Below are 17,190 nucleotides of genomic sequence, written 5' to 3'. Positions count from 1 at the left end.
AACGGTAAATTTATGGGGAGCTGTGACTTGTCAAAGCTGAGTCAAAAAAAGGTACGTCTGAAAAAACTAAGAAGCATGGAATAAATTGTAAATCACTGCCAAAGAACTGCATCTTCCAAATATGGTAGGTCTAGGGGCCCCTGGGGGGCTTGATCAGTTGAGCATCTAACTTTGGCTCGGGTCATGATCTCATGGTTCTGTCAGCACAGAGCCCCAATGGGATCCTCTGTCGGCCCCCTCTCCACCCCTCCCCAACTCTCTCTCTCTCTCTCAAAAATAAATAAACATTAAAAACTAATCAAATATAGTAGGTCTCCACACAGTCCCTGAACATGACAAACAAAATCTGTATTTCAAGCCAGCAGCCAGCTGTTAATGCTAGTGAAAAAAGGAAGTAGCCTCTACAACATTAATAGTTGATGAGATATATTTCAAGTCAAAAATCTGACTAAAATAGCACCAAAAGGAGAAAATTACAGACCAACCTGACTTATGCATATAGATACAAAAATTCTGAATAAAATATTAGCCAATTAAATGCAGCAGGGTGTTGAGAGAATAACATACTGCGATAATGTGGGCTTATTTTTGTAAGAATAATGTAAGGACCAAAATTAGAATGTCTATTAATATGTTATTACCCATAAGGAGAAAAATTAAAAGATTAGCTCAATAGATACTATAAGCATTGCTTACTGATACTAAAAAAGAAAAACGTAAATAACCTACAGATGAAGACATACTTATGTAATAAGAGAAGGACTATCCATTTCAAACCAATAGGCAATGTTGTATTTAAAGACAAAACTTTAGACATGTTCCCAGTACGCTAAAGAGTAATAAACTGTGGGGCGCCTGGGTGGCTCAGTTGGTTGAGCATCTGACTTTGGCTCAGATCATGATCTTGAGGTTCAGGAGTTTGAGCCCTACATCGGGCTAGCTGCTGTCAGCGCAAAGACTGCTTCAGATCCTCTGTCCCCCTGTCTCTGCTCCTCCCCCACTCTCACCCTGTCTCAAAAATCAATTAAAAAAAAAAAAAGAGTAAGAAACTGTGGTTGCTACTGCCCCCATCAGGTTACACTGTTGTGGTGGTTCCAACCCTATGCAATAAGACAGGAAAAGACATAAAAATGTATGGGTATCTGAAACGAGGAAGTTGTAACCGCCATTCACGCAATTGCTATCTGTAAAATCCCAGAATATTTTGAAAATAAATGAAGACCATCCTAATGAAAATGGGCTATTTCCTCAGAGCAGAGGAGTCGGCCACCTTCACTTGCTTTGGTGGAAACTCAAAGGCAGGCAAGGAACAGTGGGAACAGAGGGAAGGGTTCAATCAAGTATGTTTGGAGAGGAGGCTGCGGGCAGGCTAGCTGGATGCATCTCATGGGATTGGTTTGGGGAGCATATTTGGTTTTCTCTGGTTGGTCCTGAGTTGGAATCAGGGGGAGAAATGGGGGAGCTGGCTGTCACTGGGCAAGTCCTCACTTTGCTGAGGTGATTGCCACAGATGTTTTGGTTTGACTTCTCCGGTCAGCTGCTGCAAAGGTTGTGTGTCACATGGTCATATATGATATGACTGTTGTTCATTTATATAACTAGTCTTTCAATACCAGCCAAAAAAAAAAAAAAGAAAGAAAGAAAAGAAATGAAAGCCAATGACAAAAGAAGGTAATGAAGTCCACTCGTAACCTGGATTTCTGCTGCTGGAGCATCTTCAAGCTGTTCAGCATCTTGGATTACCTTTCTCATTAATTCAAACAAAACAGCTTGATCCTACACCCCATGTAGAAAACCCAGCATCCAGTTAAATAAGATTCTCAGGGGACTTTATGTTTCTCCCAGTTATCTCTTGCCGCGACTCCTAGATTTCCCTGGATTCTTAGTCTTTGCCCTGAACTTGCCTCCACAACAATTTTATTCTTCCATCATCCCTTAGCTCCACACCGGATACTGCCCCGTTCCTTCATCCTTGAAAGCACTGTTAGTCCAAACCTGTTGTATACAGCAGACTTCTTACCAAAGCAACTGGGAAAATAAAGAAGCTTCTGTGTGGCACATCAGTGTAGGTGACAACACTGACTGGAAGGCGTCGTTGTCTTAAAGATGCATTTTTGATTCTTCAACATGGGGACTTCCCCACTGGCCACGATCCTTGGGTGCCAGTCTACAATAGCATCTCAGCCGCTTTCTCTCCAGTCCTCCTCCTCCCTCTCCAGACATCCCTCACTGTCCTCTCTCCTTCCTGCTCTTGACCCCTCGCCCCCTCTCTCAGCCTGCTCGCAGACACTTCAACTTCTTCTCACTTTAAAATAATGTCATTCAGGCCTCTTTGAGTCTTGCCAAACCGAATATGAGGCCGTGACTTTCTCAAGCAAAAATGCCCATCAAGGCAGTTGCTTAAGACACAGATCCATAAACTCGAAAGATGAGTTATGATATTTATCTAGGAGGCAGAGTTATTTTTTAAATCTACTTTTGTCTGCTCTCTTACACGATATGAATTTGCAAAAATCAACTATATTTTAGTGTAATAATTTATGGTGATAAATTCTGTTTACAATATAAACAATAAAAAAGATGCTCAACAATAAATATAAAAAGTATATTGAACTGATATAAAGAAAGATTATAAACCTATATTGAAGAATATAAAAAAGGTTTAAGAGAGACATACTGTATTTCTGGATGATAAAATTCAATATTGTAAAAATGTCAGTGCTTTTATATTAACTCATAAATTTAATGCAATTTCAATAAAAATCCCAAGGGAATTTTTTTGTTTGCAAATCTACACCGTGATCATAAAGTCCACCGTGAAGAATAACAAATGAAAATAACCAAGAAAATATTGAAAAAGAAGAAAGAGAGGTATCTGCATTGTCACCTACGAAAATGTGTTACAGTGTTAAGATCAAATTGTCTAATCTTGTTACATGAATACGCAGATGCTCATGGAAATTAATAAGATGCCCCATCAGTTGGAATTCGGCTCACCTGCAATGACCAATAAAAATAACAATAGCTTAAACACTATAAAAGTTTATTTTTCTCTTATTTATTAAAGACTAAACAAGGTAAGATAAAACAATCTGCAGCTGGTAGAACGTCATCAAGAACTCCGTCAGCACCAAGACTTCTATTCGGCAATAACGTTCAACAAGTAACTTCTACTCATGGTCCAAGATGGCTGCCAGCATTCTTGTCATCAGGATGACATTACATTTGTCAGAAAGGAGGAAAAGACATAAAGAAGAGGATGGTCTTGGAAGTTACATACCACACATTGCCTTATATCTCACATAGCCACATGACCGTACCTCCCAGCAAAGGAGATTGGAGGGCATTGTTTCAATTTGGGGGAAACGTGCCCCACCAAATTAGGAAGTTCTGTTACTAAAGATAAAGGGAAGAAGGGATATTGGAATGCCTCCGGCAGCGAAGCACAGACCAACATACACTTGTGGGGTGCCTGGGTGGCTCAGTCGGTTAAAGTTCTAACTCTTGATTTCAGCTCAGGTCAGGATCTCACAGTTCATGAGACGTAGTTTTGCATCCAGCTCTGCACTAACAGCACGGAGCCTGCTTGGGATTCTCTCTCTCTCTCTCTCTCCCTCTCTCTGCCCCTCCCCTGCTCTCTCTTTCTCTCTCTCTCTTTCTCAAAATAAATAAATAAATGTTAAAAAATGAAACCATGAAAGAGCTAGACAAAAATACACCATCTTGGGTTTGGAAAACTCTTCAACTCTAACGCCAAATATAGAATCCATAATGGAAAAGATAAACAATTTTGACTGCAGGAAAATTTAAAACATCTCTCGGTCCCAAAATGCCACAACTAAAATTAAAGGCAAGGGCCAAATCAGGACAAAACGCATGCAGTACTAACCAGGAGAGGTACATTCTTGTTTTACGAGATCACAAAAGTCAGTAAGAAAAATATGATCGCCCTAATCGGACGGAAACAGACAATCCATAGAAGTAAAACGCCGGTGGGCAAAATAGCATTCAACAAGGAGTGACCAAAAAACAAAAGTAAAAAAAAAAAAAAAAAAGACTATTTTTAAATAGTCTTATTACATGGGGGGAGGGGGATGAAATAATAGTTATCACTCAGTCTTGGGAAGGATAATTGGGGGGTTGAAGTAAAACTCACGTGGCTTGTTGGAAAGACATTGGACCATGCCAGTCAAACATTCTGAAATGGTCTTCGGACCCTTGTAATTCCGCCGTTGGGGGTCTAAAGGAAATAATTTGAGATGTGGGCAACGCTGTGGGTACAGGGCTGTTTATTAGAGCGTCGCGTGGATAGTGTAGGAACCGGGTCTCCACCTAGTTTCTGGGGGAGAGAAACTGTAGATGCTACTTCGCCGCACTCGTGACTGGACCGTAAGTGGTGCTGATCGGTTTAACGTCACCTTGAGTCTTGTCCTCCCTTCAAAGGTGCCCCCGAAAATGCTCGTGTTGGAAAGCGTGAGACGAGTATCAGGGTGAACACCCCGGCGATGTGAAAGACTGTCCGCCACGTGAGGGCATGATGCTGAAAAGGGCACAAGATTTTCCCACGCGAAAAAAGGGCACAAGATTCTACACCCACAGTATAGTCTGATTCTCCGTAACGTCCTCTCCCGGCCTCCGTCCCGGCTCCTGGGCTCCCTCGCGCCTCTCCACTCTAGCCCATGCTTCGTTTCAAGCCCAGCAGCACAGCCCAAGGGTGTCGTTAGGAGCACCCGTTTATTACTGGCCATTGAGTCACAGGGTACAGTCCACGGCGCAGGGCAGGAAACCAACAGCCAGTTAACATGGGACGTTCCCGGCAACAGGGACTTCCTCACTGGTTGCGCACCTCCGTACATTCTACCGTTTCCCAGTCTTGCAGAGCGTCTTCTCCATTCCCTTTCCCTCTACCCCTGGGCCCTCAGGTGCCCCAGTCCCTTGAGCCACCAGCTCAAAGTTTCCTCCTGCTCTGGTGGGGAGTAACTCATGGCTCTTTTTAGCTTCGCCTCCTCTTTCCAGAAGCCCACCGCGCACAGTATACAGACCACGAGGCATGTCTCGACATTAAAACGAATCTTCCCTGGGATGAATTCTATCGTCCTCGTAAAGGCAGAAGCAGCCGTCATCCTGTGCCTGCATGTGTGTAAACGTGGATGTCTTTTCCTTTCCGCTGCATATTTACATGTGCTTCTGGTTACAAAAAAAGACTACAAAGCGTACCCCAAATGTTAACGATGATTAATTCTGATTGTCGAGATTACGAAAGCATTTTCTTCTCTTTCTCTTTTCAATCTTGAGCTCAATCTTGATGTTTAGTTTTCAAAAATATTTATATCAGCCATGTGTCTAGATCAAGCATGTGAGAGACAGTAGACAGGCTGAGATCAAAGTTTATTTATTTTGAAAGAGAGAGAGAGGGAGCACGAGCAGGGGAGGGGCAGAGAGAGGGAGAGAGAATCCCAAGCAGGCTCCAGGCTCTGAGCTGTCAGAACAGAGCCCAACGCGGGCCTCAAACTCACGAACCACGAGACCGTGACCTGAGCCGATACCAAGAGTCGGTCACTTAACCGACTGAGCCACCCGGGCACCCAAAGCATTTTCTTTTCTACTCATGTTGATATGGTTCCCAAGTCTTTTGCAATGAGTATATATTAAGTTTATACTTACGAACATTTTATTTTTAGGTAATCAAAGGTACCGACAAAAAATTCTTTTGTTACAGAATTTTACTTCTCAAATATAAATGCCTTTTACATCGCCTGAGTTCTTTTACCCACCCCCTCCCCTGCACTCACCAATACACTTAAGGAGAAACAGTTTATAAACACCTACAGAGTATAAAATACGCATTTCAAAGATGTGGACAGGCAAAGACGAATAAAAACAAAAAAGCAACTATTAACTGATGTGCAACATGGATCCTCAGGTTCCGAATGTGGATGGAAACTGTCCAGGATTTATACCACCCATTTTTTTTGGATTTATGCTGTGGGTCGCCTTTCGGCAGCATTCGATCAAACTTGTAGACGTTTGGCCAGATTCACGGCCCATGAATTTTAAGGTACAATTTGATAAAATCTCTCAATCTTGATGTTTAGTTTTCAAAAATATTTATATCAGCCATGTGTCTAGATCAGGCATGTGAGAGACAGTAGACAGGCTGAGATCAAATATGTAGATGATGTCCATACTCTGGTGGGAGGGAACAGTGGGGTGAATGGTGTCCCCCCAAATTCATGTCAACCCAGAACTTCAGAATGCATCCTTATTCGGAAACGGGGTCCTTGCAGATGTGGTTAATGTATTGTGAGCATAGAAGAGAGTAAATGTGAGACGAAAATGTGGTTAATCAGCAGGAGAGACTATACTGAGAATCAGTTGAATTGACATGAGTACCATCGAGGTAGAGGAAGTGGGACTCGGGCTCAGGTCTGGGAGCCAGTTACGCTCCAACGCTACCATACGCCTCAAGGAGGAAAGCATAGGGGTTGGCCCTGGCCTCTGGATGAGAGAGCTGAGGCCTCCGGGGTCTGCATCGATGGGTGACCCAAGACCAGACTCCCATCACAGAGAAGAAAGAGCAGGTGTGTGGACAGCGTGTCGCCGATGCAGCCAGCGTGGCCAGCTTCTAGGTGCAGCCCGAACATTATTAGCATGGCGTGTGCCAACTTGAAACTAATCCGAGGGCCCATGAATCTGACCCATCCGCCTCACCGCCTGCCTTGCCTGTCTCGGAAAAGATTGTGAATAACTCAGGGTCAGATGCTATTTTTATATTCAATACATTCTGCATGGGAAGTATTCAATGCATAAATGATGATAATGGAAAACCTTCCTCCCTTCATTGGAGACCGAAGTCAGTGGCCCCAGGACCAGGCAGACAGGGTGCCCAGCTGTGTCGATAAGGCCCTCGAACGCTCTCGACCTTCAGACTCAGATTGAATTACACCTTCCCGGTTCTCTGGCATGCAGACAGCAGACTGTGGGACTTCCTGGCCTCCATGATCGCACTAGCCAATTCTTACAAGAAATCTCCACATACATCTGTCTGTTTCCTACTGTCCTGTCTCTCTGGAGAGCCCCAAAGAATACAGGAGGCTTTAACTGCTTTGAAGAGGAGGGGTACATACAAGACGAAGGGAAGGAGCTCAGTTCAAGGCAGCCGGGAGGTGCCTTAATTTAGTATAATTTAATATAAATGACTTTCTGCATCCTGGTTAGCGAGCCTGACCTTCTCTATATTAAGCCAAGAATCTTCCCTCTTGGTCCTGGCTGAGAAAGACAGTGAGGCTGGAGGGGAGCCCAAGAGGCTGCCCAGGAAGGCTGGTTCTTCCCAGACCCTATGCCACCCCCCGCCCCGCCCCCGGGGCTGGGAGCCACCCACCCACCTTCCCAGATAGCAAGGCCTTCCCAGTCTCATTGAGCAGCTCTGACATGGGGCGGGCATCTGAGGACCGCCTGAGTCGGAGTGTCCTGGGGTAATTGTCTCAAAGGCACATTTCTTGCCCTGCTGAGTCAGAATTTGGGGGGAAGCTGGAAATCATTATTTAAACGCCTCCCCCCACCCCGCCCCCAGCCAATCTAATGCACACTACGGTGTGAGAGGCACTTGGTTGATTGATGTTGCTGCCATTTATAACCACGACCTCCTCATAGCCTCTCATCCCTGCCAGACTCCAATCTGGGGCGTCAGGAGAGGCCCCAGGAAACTGGGAGAGAGACCTTTGGAGGAAGATAGCCCTGTGTGGACTATCTCTGCTGGGTGCCCTGGAGCCACAGGGGTATGAGAAGGATCTGGAACCACCAGGCCTCTGGCCCCATGCTCACCATGGACACTGGCTGGGAATCAGTGTCTGTGGACCTCAGTCCTCATGGCTTGGGGTCTTCTAGGACTGTCTTCCAGGCAGGGAGAGAGGGCTGGGGCAGGAGAGAACTCCGGGGGCTCCCTGGGGGGATCCTGACCCACAGAGGCACCGGGCAGTGGCCAGCGGCCCCTCCCACCCCAGGGAACTTGGCCGGGCCTGGTGGGTTAGGGAGGCTCTGCCCACAGGGGTTTCAGGCTTGGCGCTCAGCTCGCTCCAGACACAGGAGCCGCAGAGGTGAGGAGGGCAGAAGCCTAAGCCGTTCACGGCGAGCCTGGGGCTGGGACGACCTTGGCTGTGGAGGGGACACAGGGGCGGGTAGGTAGGATTAGGATCCACGTGGGGGGAATCCCCCCTTTCTGGGGGCAATGCCAGTGCCACCCACGTCTTGGAGAACAGGCTCTGCCCATCACACCAGGGTCCTAGGAGTAGGTGACAGTCCTGGTTAGCTGACTGCTGGGGAGCCTGGCGCCCCGAGGGCACGAGGCCGCTCTTAGCGACGGTCCTCTCCTGGGTCCCTTTCACTAGGTGGAGTGTGGAGGGAGACTGGGGGAGATGTTTTTCCTCAACGGAATGGTCACTTAAGTTCGGTTTCCTAAAATCTCACACACTTGTTCTGGATTACTTTTGAAAGCAGAACGGATAAAGGCAAAATTGAAATTTAAAAAGAAACTGAACGGTGTGGCCTGTTAAATCATCGGGTGGAGTTGTTGTTTCGTCCGTGTTGCAGATTCAAACAGTGACACGTCAAGTTTCCCCAAGTGGGGAGGGGCACACCTGGAGAAGATTAGCAGAAGATTATGTGTCTTGTTTCACATAAATAATTGCGTTGTTATGAAATGGGGAAAATCAGAGAACCCGCGTAAGTCAAGCGGTTGAGACGTCCGTCACTTGACCTCTTCAGTGACAGTTCCCACAACTTTTGGAACAAAAGCTTGGAATACTTGGTAGTTTTCAAACGATCTTAGCTCTAAAAATGCTTTGATCGAGTGAAACGATCATAGCTCGTTTAATGAGAGTCGGCTTTGTGTTTTCACATACCAGCTCACCTCGCCCTCACAACACCATATTGTCATTGCCTTTGTCATTGCAGTTGAGGAATCCGAGGCTACGAGAGGGCACCGTCCCCAAGACCACACCGCCACCCCCAGAGCCAGAACTCAAACCCGATTCTGTCCCACACTCCGTAATCGTGTGAAGCCCTCTCCTGTGAAGGAAAGAAGGGAGCTCTGCTGATTACAAAGAATGTGGAGCCTTCCTTGAGCCCCACGAACCCTACTTCTCATCCCAGGAGTTCGGTTTAAGAAACACCCATTTTCTTCTGTGAAAATGGATTAAAACTAAGAGTTTTGCCATTATATCTCGTTAGAGAACTCTTTAAAATTTTTCACCATGATTAAAACACATGAAAATTCTCATAGCTCTCTTGGGCTCCCCCCCTCCCCCAGCCCCATCCCCCGGCCTCACCCCCCAATAAATCCAGGGATTCCCAGGAGTTTGTGGATGGGAATTTTAAAATTCAAGGGAAAGTCAGGTGGGAGACCGCAAGCACGATAACGTGGCACATAGTGACATCTACTGGTAGCTTGTGGGATTGCATTCAGTTTCCTTCCACGGGAAATCAATCAGCCAGTTCAGGCTAATTCCACTAGGCTCCCGAGTAAATCCAAATAGGAGAAATTCCTGTCGTACAGAGAAAGCAGAGGGGCGATCTTGGAATCGTCCAAAAACAGTTACAAGCCCAAGTTATGGTCCTGTCTTTGCCGTCATTAGCTGTATAGACTTGGCGTCCTGGCCACAGGAGCCTCGTCTTGAATCACAGGGGTGGGGGGCGCCCGCGTCAGAGGCTCTATCCTTGTGTCCCTGAAGCACTAAGGGTACCCACCGGGCCATGTCAGAGAGGCAGGGCCAAGACAGGCTCCTCTCCTTCTCTTCTCCTCTTCCTCTGATCTAGACACTCCTCTTTTTGTCTCCTTACACACAAATTTCTAAAATAATATTCTGACTTCCAAAAGAATTCCGCGGATATTTTTAAGTTTCCAAAAATTCTGGTTTTGCCCCGGAGACCTGGCCAATCGACAGCAACGACATGTACTGTGCCCCCCCCCCTGCATTGCAAGGCCCTGTACTGACTCTTTACAAACAGGAGTCCCAGCCCCCTGCTCTTAAAGGACTTACAATTTCACCGTGGAATGAAACAGGTACATTATCTACTCCTTCCCGAACAAAAATGTTTGCCAAAGCAATTGGGATATTTTTTCCATGTGATCGTATCTCTGATTTTATGATCCAAGTCAATGGGAGAGAAAATTCTTTTTACAGTCGGTCTTGCTGGCAGGCATCTTCGCTGCGAAATGAGTGTTTCGGGAGTCTCTCGGGAAGGACCCTTCACGGCGCTGAGATCCACTGTTGTCACTATGGAACAGCGCCCTTCTCATGGGAAGCACGCGGGATTAAGAGACTTCGTGAGCATCATCTACTGTTCTTAAGCAAAGCACAGAAGGCTCTGGGCGTCCCAACCCACAAGACAGGCTATATATCTACAAGGGAAGGCACGTAGGAGACATCTTTGAATTTCCCATTAGATGAGTTTCCTATTCATCTTCATTTCTGAATGAATGAATCAAGTTTAATATTTAAGCATTTCCATCAGAGTACAGGGAGAAATTTACTTCTTATTGATCCAAATAAGGTAATAAGAATATTATGAATAATTAGTATTGATTAGGCACTTGTTCTGGCCCAGATCTTCACAACTTCCCCAGAAAGTACCTTCTATTTTTTATCCCCGTTTTACAGAAGAGGAAACTGAGGCACCGGGTCATTAAATAACTAAGGAAGTTATGATTGGCTGACACGGCTGATCCAGACTTTCTGCCCTTGGGGAAGTATAAACGGGGCTCACAGCACCCCCCACTGTCCACTGCTTACTCTCAGAGGCTTTGCTGTGGGCAGCTGGCACCCAGCTCTGGGCTCAGGGACTATTTGGACAGTTGAAGAACCCCGCCTTCTGCACAGGGCCAGAAGTGGCATGGTCGGTGCCTGAATATTGCTTAGCATTGCTTCCGGTAACAAAAAAACAACTTTAAAAAGACAGTCAAGTCCTTGGGGCCGGTCTCCGTCTCTTGGCATCCTGCACAAATCTAAATGTGATCAGATTAGATTTATCTAATCTAATCCTCCTTTAGGTTAGATAAAGGAGGATTATCTAATCCTTCTTGGGTTGGGCCCACCTGTATGGTGTTCAAGTCGAAGACGTGAGAGTTTCAACACTCCGACAGGCACAAACGAATCAAAGAGTTATTTTACTGTCCCCTTTTTCCTCCATCTGAGAATCGGCTGTAATTTGTGAGGTCTCCAGACTCTGCCTGAAGACGAAGCTCGGAGAGCTCCCTTGCCACGTTCCCCACCTCCCCTTCCAGCCTCTGTCCTGGCGAGGAGCAAGACACCCAGACCCCAGCCAAGCCCCTCGGGCACCACGGGAAAGCTCCCAAGGGGAAGTGTTCTCACCCTTAAAGCATCTTTGCAGCAGCAGGAAGTGTAAGCTTGAGACTCCCGATCTCAGCTAGACGACGTCTGGGACCAGCCGAAGGAACATCCTAATCACTGTATTGTCAACCCTTCTTGTAATATGTGTCATTTATCTCCTCTAGGAAAGGTGTGTATAAATGTTAATGCACTGTGCTTACGGACAATAAACAAAGTCACAGCTTGCTACCCCCATGGGTTTCCCAGGAGGAAAGGGAAAGCCGTGACCCCATGATGAGCATTGGGGGGGGCTTCAGGCCCATAAAGGGCAATGTGACCAGAGGGCTCCCAAAGGGAAGGCATCTCTGATTTGTGAGGCCCTAAGGCAATAAAAGTATCTATGTGATCGCAAGACGGCTCCATCCTTCAAACCCCAGGTACAAAACCGTAGGTGACGCTGAACGAGGACGACATATCTCAGGACTCCAGGATTAGAGAGACGGACTCCGCTTAACAGCCAGAGAAAACGGCAGTCGCAGAAATTCTGGACAGGGAGGATGCGAAGGAAACCTCTGGCCTCCCGTCCGATGCGTTTTTCCCATGCATCCACAATGTCCTTGGCAAATGGTCGGCCTCCTGTTGTGTTGTCCAGAAACTAAGGAGAAAGATGTCTAATTCGACACTGGGGACAAACGCTTACACCCCCCCCCCCCCCGCCGTGGGGGCAGCTACAAACCCCAGGCTACCTTCAGGCGGGCTCCCTTGTAACCCGCTGAATAGACTACGACTTTCTCAAGGTGTGGATTGGGAAACGAAGCCACCTGTCCACCCCTGTCCTCCACGCCGGCTCTGAGAGGCCCCACAAACGCACCGAGGGTCCACGTGTCAGTGTGAGACTCACTGTCAGTGAGATAGGCAACGTTTCCTGGTCCAACATGACCATCCGAGTCAATGCACTTAGCACTCTCCCTTCACAAGTCCCAGATGGAATGAGGTCTGGCACAGAAGGGGACAAAGACTTCCGTGCCTCAGGGTGACCCGGTCCAGCCCGAGTGACCCTCAGAGACTCTCTCGTTTGTGGAGGACGTTGCCACGCTGGAGCCCTCCTGGCCAGAAGGGGGACTGCCTACACTTGGGGACCCCCTTGTTACCCTCACATGCCATGGCATTTCTAAGATGATTCAAGTCAAGAAGACATAAACTTGTTTCCTTTGCTGACACTAAAACACTTTGATGGAACACACAATCTCTAACAGAACATCTGTCATCCCCTGTCTGGACAAACACAGATCTTCCTCTGTTAGGATTAGAACCTGGAGAAAAATGACCAGATACAGAAGTAAAGGGGCCAATGTGAGAAGTGCCAGGCAAATTCAATATAATAAGGCTCATTCGGATACAGTCCAGCAAAGATTGAAACGCCGAAGATAAAGAAAAAAAAGGCCTACAGCCATCCAAGGAGAAAACAAACAGATGGGCTATTTAGGCTGAGAAGTAGCAACCTTGAACGCAAAAATGTCATCCAGCAGAGGACAGATAGTAAGTGTGTGTAATGGAAAAGGATAGGGCAGTGAACGTAAGTGTGCTTCACCTTCACTCTTGAGCGAGAAGGAGTCACACACACACACACACACACACACACACACACACAAAATCCTGGGCAAAAGGAATGTTCTAGAACAGCAGTCTGATTCCGTATGTGCAGGGCTCAGACGCAGTCAAACTGGGCAACGTCTTATTTCGGGATCCACAGCTGAGAGGGAGGACCACGGGCCAAAAGTGAGGGCACCCAAAATGCAGGACAGCGGTTTCAGCTGGGGAAGGAGTGGAGGGGTGCCAGTGGAAAGAACTTGCAGGTGGCCAATGGGCTCGGTGGCCGCCGCAGGGGCGTTTGTCTTGGTGATATCCTGTGACACCGCACAGATACCTGTCGTACGCTATTCTGCGTATAGAGGATGTTCCCAACAAAACTGTAAAACAGACTGAACAAAGACATCTCAAGTGGAAAACAAAGAAAATACACAAGTGAAAACGTAACTTTTAGCAGACTTAAAGAATATATCAGCTGATGTAATAAAAAAGAATTAAGCATGGGCAGTGGTAGGAATATTACATGCAGTCTATTTCAAGAAAAGACCTGACAAAGCACCAAAAAGAGAGAGAAAAATTACTACGGACAAACTTCATTCATGAAGATAGATGCAAAATTCCTAATTGTTTTTTTTTTTTTAGGCAATCAGCCTAAGAAGTATATTATTAGAGCTCATCAGATACAGGCAGGTATCGTTAGCATTTATAATAAAAATACATGCATGGTTCGACATTAGCAGATCTCTTATGATAATGTACTAAATTCAGAGAAAAGTCTCAGGATAATATCAGTAAATGCTGACAATTCATTTGGTCAAATTCAACATATTTTACTGGTATTAACAAGAAATCAAAACATCAAGGACCCACGAAAGTATACCTCCTTGACAGAATGAAAAAATGTTCACTTCATGGGGTGCCTGGGTGGCTCAGTCGGTTAAGCATCCAACCTCAGCTCAGGACATGATCACGTGATTCGTGAGTTCAAGCCCTGCGTTGGGCTCTATACTGATGATGGCTCAGAGCCTGGAGCCTGCTTCAGATTCTGTGTCTCCCTCTCTCTCTGCCCCTCCCATGCTCATGCTCTGTCTCTCTCTCTGTCTCTCAATAATAAATAAACACTAAAAAAAAAAAATTAAAAGTCAAACATTAGGGGCATTCCTATTCAAATCTAGTAAAATATAAAGATGTCTATCATGATCATTATTCAAAATTATTAAGAAGTTTTAAGCAAGTATAATAAGGTAAGAAAAAGACAATTAGGAAATATACATAATGGAAGAGAGAAGGCAAAATTATAATTTTTAGCATGACGTAATTACTTTAAAAATCTAGAAAATTATGGGCGCCTGGGTGGTTCAGTCAGTTGAGCATCTGACTCTTGATCTCAGCTCGGGTCTTGATCTCAGGGTTGTGAGTTCAAGTCCTGCATTAGGTTCCCTGCTAGGCGTGAAGCCTACTTAATTAAAGAAAAAAATCAAGAAAATTAACTAAAACATAATTAGCACTAAATAGAGAGTTTCTGTGATATGTTCGGTTGCAAAATAAATATACAGGATTTGACAGTGGTGATCACAACCTCAGATGCCTTCAGGCAGACAACAAAACGAACGGAGTGGACTTCACTCAGTGGGACCTTCGTGAATACCGCAGGCGACGGCTGCACGTTTTGTTCAAGAGGGAAAGTGAGCTCAGACTCGCTATTCTGATTGTTCAAGAGAATTTGTGAAACCAGTGTTTTGTAACAAATTTCCTCGTTTTTATATGCAGATAACTAACCATAGGTTAGATGTGACCGTGGGCCTCCAGTGGACAACTTTGGATCAGGACTTTCCTGTACGATTCATCTGAAAATATAATGGGAGCAAATGTAAGACAGGACAAAACTTAACTAATTTTTGAACAACCAACCGTTCGAAATAAATCAAATTAAACTTCTCCTTATGTGACACCAAATAACGTCCACAGGATAAAGATTTCAATGTAAAAAATGAAAGTAAACAAGCACAGGGGAAAAATATATAGCTAAGGGAGACCTGGGTGGCTCAGTCGGTCAAGTGTCCAACTTCGGCTCAGGTCATGATCTCACAGTTCGTGGGTTCGAGCTCCGCGTCGGGCTCTGTGCTGACAGCTCGGAGCCCAGAGCCTGCTTCGGATTCTGTGTCTCCCTCTCTTTCTGCCCCTCTCCTGCTCTCTCGCTCTGTCACTCTCTCTCTCTCTCTGAAAAATAAATAAAAAACATTAAAACAAATTTTTAAATAAGAAAATATAAATAGCTAAATATTTCTATGATCCTAGGGTGGGTAAGCCTTTCTAAAAATAACCAAAAGGAAAAAAACCCAAAAAACAAAAAACAAACAAAAAAATACAACAAAGACAGAAATCATAAAAGGAAAAGACTGACCTTGATTATAGACACTTTTTAACCATTTCGGGTCAAAAAATAAAAGGTCAGTGGCAAAGTAGGAAAAATATTTAAAACACATAAGACCAATATCCCTTAAAGAGAGAGCCAGATCCTCCAAATCAATATCAAGCATATCCAGAATATATCAAGCACAGGATGTGGAAAATCCAGTCACAAGATAAGAAACGCCCACGGCCAATGAGTACGAGGTAGACATTCGGTCTCACTAGCAGTTAAAGAAACACAAATTAAACCAATGACATGGTGCCATTTTCCCCTATTGATCGGACCAAGATTTTTTTTTTAAATGTCTTTGGGTCCAGGTTGAAACGGCATTTATGACCGATGGAAGTATACACAAACAACATGCAGAACGATTTGGCAATATGCGTCAAAAACTCCCACTCAGCAGGTCTATTTCTGGAAGTTTAATCTAAGGAAATCAGAATGCATACAAAGACTTAGTTGTAAAATGCCATTGCTGATATCAGAGCAGAGCACAAAACCAAAGACGGAACAATGCCAACACTGAGTGAAAAATAGTTAAATTAGTCCGTCCACACTGTGCGATTCTTGGCCGTGGTTTGAAGTCCCAAGAAGTCTTGAAAAATATTATCTTTATTTATTTATTTTCAAAGATTTTATTTTGAGGGTGGGGCGTCTGAGTGGTTGGGGGTCTGACTCCTGATGTCAGCTAGAGTCATGATCTCACGGTTTGTGGGTTCGAGCCCCGTGTGGGGCTCTGTGCTGACAGCTCAGAGCCTGGAGCCTGCTTCGGATTCTGTGTCTCCTTCTCTCTCTGCCTCTCTGCTGCATTGTGCTGTCTCTCAAAAGTAAATAAATGTAAAAAAAAAAAAAAATTAAAGATTTTATTTTTTTAAGTAATCTCTCCACCCAACATAGGGCTCGAGCCCATAACCCTGAGATCAAGGGCAGCACCATCCACTGACCCAGCCAGCCAGGCTCCCTGAAAAATACGATACATTGCTAAGGGTTTTTTTTAATTTATTTTTTTTGAAGTTTATTTATTTATTTGGAGAGAGGCAGAGAGAGAGAGAGTGCAAGCAGAGGAGGGGCAGAGAGAGAGGGAGACAGGGGATCTGAAGCACGTTCTGTGCTGACCGCAGAAAGCCCGATGGGGGGCTCGAACCACAAACCATGAGATCATGACCTGAGCCGAAGTCAGATGCTTAACCGACTGAGCCACCCAGGCGCCCCTTAAAGCTTATTTTTAATCAGGTTTATTTTTTTTAAATGCTTTTTTTTTAATGTTTATTTACTTTTGAGACAGAGAGAGACAGAGCATGAATGGGGGAGGAGCAGAGAGAGAGAGGGAGACACAGAATCCGAAGCAGGCTCCAGGCTCTGAGTTGTCAGCACAGAGCCCGACGCGGGGCTCGAACTCACAGACCATGAGATAGCGACCTGAGCCGAAGTTGGAAGCTTAACCGACTGAGCCACCCAGGCGCCCCTAATCAGGTTTATTTTAAATTAAAACAAATAAAGTTAAGTTTATTTTTAATTGTATGTTACAGCAACTCCAAACTACACGGCCTATAGAGAGATCAGAAAGGAAGCTCCCCAAGTGGTTACCTCCAGATTGTGCACTTGACGATTATTGTGTTCCGAATTTCCTTGTTAACGTCGTGTTTGTCCATAACGGACATACCATTTTGATTTCAAAAAGAGGAAAACTTGATTTTTAATTAAAAGATGGAGGAAGTTGGGGTTCTCAGGTAGACTCATTGATTATTATGCAACTTAGTTGTATTAGACATAGTTCATACGGTTTAGCTTGCTGTGTGTGTATATAAATATATGTACCGTATATAATCAGCAGGCTTACCTTCCTTTTTTTTTTTTAAG

Source organism: Panthera tigris, chromosome F3 (assembly GCF_018350195.1).
Source record: "Panthera tigris isolate Pti1 chromosome F3, P.tigris_Pti1_mat1.1, whole genome shotgun sequence".
NCBI lineage: Eukaryota > Metazoa > Chordata > Mammalia > Carnivora > Felidae > Panthera > Panthera tigris.
The sequence above is the reverse complement of the archived record's forward strand: the minus strand, read 5'-3'. Positions refer to the sequence as shown.